Source organism: Microtus ochrogaster, unplaced genomic scaffold, assembly GCF_000317375.1.
Source record: "Microtus ochrogaster isolate Prairie Vole_2 unplaced genomic scaffold, MicOch1.0 UNK106, whole genome shotgun sequence".
Classification (NCBI taxonomy): Eukaryota; Metazoa; Chordata; class Mammalia; order Rodentia; family Cricetidae; genus Microtus; species Microtus ochrogaster.
In genome coordinates, this window is record NW_004949204.1 from 536,307 (window position 1) to 542,413 (window position 6,107).

The following is a 6,107-nucleotide window of genomic DNA, read 5'->3' on the forward strand; positions in this document are numbered from 1 at the left end:
ATCAACTGGAGAAGCAGAGGATTCTGGGAGAGGAAAGCCCTTGGTATTAATCTCCTTTGGCATGCCTTCAGCCTTGGTTAGAGCAGCAGCTGACAGAAAGATGTATCTTCCCTTGTCCCATCCACTTCTGCTCCTAGTCGGACCTCCTGCTCTCCCAAGGGCCTTTCCAGGTTGAGTGGGCGACTCGAGCCATAGTTCTACCCAGAAAGACCTCCAGATGGCGCTTTAAACTCACCAGTGACTACCTCGGCTTAAGCAACAGGCCACTGGGAAAGGCTCAAGGAAAAACAACCAGTTTCTTTGCTTGGTCCTGGACACCCCCAGAGGAGCAGTCAACACATGAATGAGATACCATAGCAGTTTTTCTCAGGTCTGGACAACTCTTCAGAGTTGTCTCACTCAGCAGGCAGAGGCAGGCAGAACTCTGTGAGTTCGAGAGCAGCCTGGTCTACAGAGTGAGTTCCAGGACAGCCAGGGCTACTCATAAAACAAACAAACAAACAAATAAATAAAAATAAAGGTTGTCTCACTCAAAACCAATCTCCAATAAATAAAACAAGACTGACATGTTGAACTAAAGTAGTTGTTTTTGTATGTGTTGCGCAGTGTTGACATGGGAAGGACATAAGAAGAGTGGAGAGGAAGTAAACCGGTTGCTAGGGATCAAGTCGTGTGTCTACTGTATGAAGGAGCCTGAACTTTTTATCTTTAAGAAAGTGCCTCCCAGCCGGGCAGTGGTGGTGCATGCCTTTAATCCCAGCACTCAGGAGGCAGAGGCAGGCAAATCTCTGTGAGTTCAAGACCAGCCTGGTCTACAAGAGCTAGTTCCAGGACAGGCTCCAAAACCACAGAGAAACCCTGTCTCGAAACCCCCAGCCCCCCCAAAAAAGAAAGAAAGTGCCTCCCAAACTTCATCATTAAAGTGCCCCTAAAGACGGGACAATATTGTATGAAGAACATCTTAGCGGAGACCCCAGATTTCCTTAAAAGTCTTCAAAATCATGTTGTTTTGCACTCTATTCCATGTGTCATTTCAATGTAAAAGATATTATTAGCCAGCAGTGGTGGTGACGCCTTTGATCCCAGCACTCGGGAGGCAGAGGCAGGTGGATCCCTCTGAGTTTGAGGTCATCCTGGTCTACAGAGAGAGTTCCAGGACAGCCAGAGCTGCACAGAGAATCCCTATCTCAAAAACAAACAAAAAGATATTGTTGTTCTTACTTTCTAGACAAAACAAAAACCCGGAGAAAGAGCTATTCTATAGCTCTTCCATCCTAAGTAATTATATGAATTTCCCACAGGTCAGTTTGTGAGGGAAAGCCCTGGGGATTTAAAGCTAGGGTTATGTGAAAGGCTTTAGCTTGCGGAAAGAGCCCCAAGCAATGGTGTTGAAGGTGGATAAGAAATGGAGATACTGACAGAGAGGATAGGTGTGAGATAATGCCACTCCTAGGTCGGAGATGGTCCTGGTGAGAGAGATAAAGGAGGTAACAAACAGATGTGAGCGACATTTCAGAAGTAGAACTGACTATAACAGAAAATCGTCCTGGGGTTGGAGAAGGGGTGGGTTAGGATCGTGCCTAGGTTTTTGGACCCCATCAACAACATTAGGACTAGGATGGGTATCGGTGAGTGGGAGGGAAATTATATTTCCCTTAAGCATACTGAGCTTTTTATGTCAGGGCTGCCTAGAAAGTCTAAGACTTGGGAGAACCAAAAGGATGGAGTCCCCCAAGTACAGAAGTCACGGGACACGGTGAGGTCATTTAGGGAATGTGTATGGAGAGGAGGAAGCAGACAGGACTCTAGAACAGGGGGACTTACTGTTGGAGAGGGTAGAGTTTCAGTTTTACAAGATGTTTACAAGGGTTCTTCTGATGAGTGGGGGTGATGGGAACCAGGGAGACCACCCAGTGTTTGGGAGACATTATGGGACAAGGTAGAATGAAAAAAGAAATGTCAAAAATGTCACGAGAGAGCAAATGGGCAATGAAAGAAAACATGAACACATTGCATTCCATGATTATTTTTTTAAAAAAAAAACTGGTGCATTAAGAAAAACAGTATCAACAGAGTGAAAAGGAAACCATAGAATGAGAGAAATTATTTGCAATTTACATATCTGATATGAGATCAATTCCCAGAAAACATTCTGAATACTAAACACCAGGGAAAAAATAATCACAATTTAAAAATGAGAAAGAGAGACAACTCGGTGGTGGCTCACGCCTTTAGTCCCAGCACGGGAGGCAGAGGCAGGACGATCTCAGTGAGTTTGAGGCCAGCCTGGTCTACAAAGCAAGTTCCAGAACAATCAGGACTGTTGCACAGAGAAACCTTGTCTCGAAAAACAAACAACAACAACAACAAAGATGGGAAAAAGAATTCTAGAAGACATTTCTCTGCCCCATCCACCATGTACAAGTAGCCAGTACAATACAAAATAGTCTCAAAGTTAAAGGTAAAACCAAATTACAATGTGATTCCGGCTCATAGACATTATGACAACTATCAAAAAGCAGAAAATGACAAATGTCTCCTCTAAAAACAGAACTACCCTGTGTTTCAACAATTCCACTTCTGAGTATATACCCCAAGGAATTTAAAACAAGGTCTCAAAGAGATATTTGTGTGCCCACACTTATAGTAGCATACAACACACTAGCCCAAAGGTGGGTCCAAGCAAAGGGTTCACTGATGGGCGAAAGGATCAGTAAAATGTTATATGAACATACATTGTCATTATCATTCGGCCTTTGTACTGAGGACAGCCTATGTGACACAGGCCTGTAGGCCAGCATTCGAGAGGCAGAGGCAGGAGCATCAAGAGTTCAAGGCCAGCTTCAACTGCATAGGGAGTTTAATCAGGCTATTTACAACTTTATTCCAAAATAAGTAAAGCCGGGCAGTAGTGACACATGCCTTTAATCCCAGCACTTGGGAGGCAGAGGCAGCAGGGGATCTGTGAGCTCAAGGCCAGCCTGGTCTACAAAGTGAGTTTCAGGACAGCCAGGGCTACACAGAGAAACTCTGTCTCAAAAAAAAAAAAACCTAAATAGACAAATAAAGGATGTATCTGTCATAAATTGAGCATCAAAATAAGTTATCTGAGCTGAAGAGATCTCAATCAGGAAAGTGCTTGCCCAGTAAGACAAGGACCTGAATTCCATAACCAGAACCCACATTAAAACAGAATAACAACAATAAAACCAAATGTGGTGGTTCCCACGTAAAACCCCCGTGCTGAAGAGGCAAAGACGGGTGGATCCCTGTGTCGCTGGCCAGCCTAGCCTGTGTATCAAGTTTTAGCTCAGAGAAACATCCTGCTTTTAATTTGAAAAACGTGAACCAGGCCAAGAGAACAATTCCCAAGGTTGTTCTCCCGCACCCCCCACCACACACACAAAATCTTAGGAAAGAATTATAACCCACTGGGCAAAAAAAAAAAATCTATATCCACATTTGTGTAAGTAAATGGAGCAATGGCAATACTGAACTGGTAGTATGTCGCTGAATTTCAGTCACTGTGGACCAGTAACTGTGATCTACACCTCGCCTTCCTTCCTCTTTGAAATGAGGCTGTCTGTGTCAACGATCCCACATCTAGACTACCACTGTATGTTGACTATGTAAGAGGCAGGCGATGAGGTTTTTGACTTCATCCAAAAACTGATGGATGTACTGGTACCCAGGATTTGTAACCAGAATACAGGACCAGAGGAGCCATATACACACTGGGACCTGATTCAGATGATGAGATCTGTCATTGGGCTGCTGGAATGAGACTTGAAGGTCTTAAGGGAAGAGATGGGTGAGTTTTGTAAACAGATGTCCAGATGTGACAAATGACACTTCCCACTCTAGTAGCAACAACATAGCTCCCATTCATATAAATGTATTGGACTTCAGTTCATAAATGCCTGCCACACAAGCATGGGCATCCGGGTTTGATCTCCAATACTCAAGTAAAAGCTGGGCATGATGGCATGAGTCTGTAATTCCAGTGCTGGGGATGGTGGAGACATGGGTCCTTGAAGCTTATTGACAATTAGTTTAGAAAATCAGTGAGCTCCAGTGGGGCCAGTGAGAGATCCTGCCTCAAAAACTAAGGTAGAGCCGGGCGGTGGTGGCGCACGCCTTTAATCCCAGCACTCGGGAGGCAGAGGCAGGCGGATCTCTGTGAGTTCGAGACCAGCCTGGTCTACAAAGCTAGTTCCAGGACAGGCTCCAAAACCACAGAGAAACCCTGTCTCGAAAAACCAAAAAAAAAAAAAAAAAAAAAAAACCTAAGGTAGAAGCTGGATGTGGTGGTTCAAACCTTTAATCCCAGCATTGGGGAGCAGAGGCATTTAGATCTCTATACATAATAAGTTCTAGGCTAGTCAGGGCCTAGTGAGACCCTGTCTCAAATAATTAGGAAGGGAGGGAGGGAAGGAGAGAAGGAGGGATGGACAGAGGGAGGGAGGGAGGAAGCAATCAGATACTGATATTGACCTCAGCCTTACACACACACACACACACACACACACACACACATACTCACACAAACACATACGAAAAAAATTGTTGCATACTTTGCTATATGACTTTGATCTTTCTTCCACTGAAACATGAGATCTATGCTCCCCACCTTGCAATTGTGTTTTTGGTTCCTTTGTTTGTTTTTATTTTTTAATGTCATATAAATTCATAGTTTATTAGTCAAGATTTTTTAAGATTTATTTATTATGTATATTGTTATGTCTGCATATATGCCTACTCACTAGAAGAGGGCACCAGACCTCTTTACAGATGGTTGTGAGTCACCATGTGGTTGCTAGGAATTGAACTCAGGACCACTGAAAGAGCAGCCAGAAGCCAGTGCTCTTAACCTCTGAGCAATCTCTCCAGCCCTGTTTTTATTTTTTAAATCAACAGGACATGACTCAAGTATAGGATTTTGAAGCTAGGTTATAAAAAGGGATTTCATTTTTCTGTGCATTGGAACATCTACTCTTGGAACCTTCAACTACCACGTGAATAGCCCAATTGCCCTGAAGCTACAAGATGGTAGGAAAGCCAAAAATCTAGAAGATACCATGAAGGCAGGAGGTTGTCCAGGAAGCCCCTAATGTTTAAGCCCCAGCCACCATTTGACTGCAATGACACTAGAACCATCCAAAGGAGGTTGCCCTAAACTCCCAGCCCACAGAAATTAAGATAATGAAATGATTGTTTACACCATAGAAGTTATGGCGATTCACTATGTAAAAACAAACAAGCAAACCTTCAAGTGTTAGCCGGGCGATGGTGGCGCACGCCTTTAATCCCAGCACTCGGGAGGCAGAGCCAGGATCTCTGTGAGTTCGAGACCAGCCTGGTCTACAGAGCTAGTTCCAGGACAGGCTCCAAAGCCACAGAGAAACCCTGTCTCGAAAAAAACAAAAAAAAAAAAAAAAAAAAAAAAAAAAAAAAAAAAAAAAAAAAAAAAAAAAAAACAAAAAAACAAAACTTCAAGTGTTAAGGTGGGGAGACTCTGGAAGACGGGGTAAGTAGAGTGTGCTATAGCTCCTCTTGCCTCCCGTGTGATGAGAGCTGCTGACTTAGAACCTTTCATCTTGGGATTACTCGGGCTGTCTGCACCACTCAGGTCTGCACCTGCAAACACAGGGCTGCGCTAGAACTTCACAAGGAAGCAAAGTGCTCTGGGCCTGAAATCTCATCCTCGCTTTCCTAGCATCCAGACACCTTGTCAGGTTTCCAGTTCTGCGGCCAGGGGCAAATGTAAACTGGTACCTGAATTTCTAGTGGGAAGTATTGGACAGATTTCCTGAAAGTTCCTTTAGATGGGAAGGGGGACGAAGGACTGGTTCGCTACATGCCAGGTTTTGTAGTTTTATTTTGTTTTCTCCTTACTCTTCTCTACCTCCTCTTTTCCCTGAGAAAACAGACCTGTTTGGGGTGCTTTGACATCAGTAGTCCTTGGGCGGTATTCATGAGAGCAAGAAACGGAGATTTATAGGAGAAAATTCGACCTCGAAAGCGACTTTTAAGTCACTCAAAGAGAACATAACATCTCTGGTGTGTCAACATGTCCAGAAGAATTCATTGATGTTCACCAAAGGGGT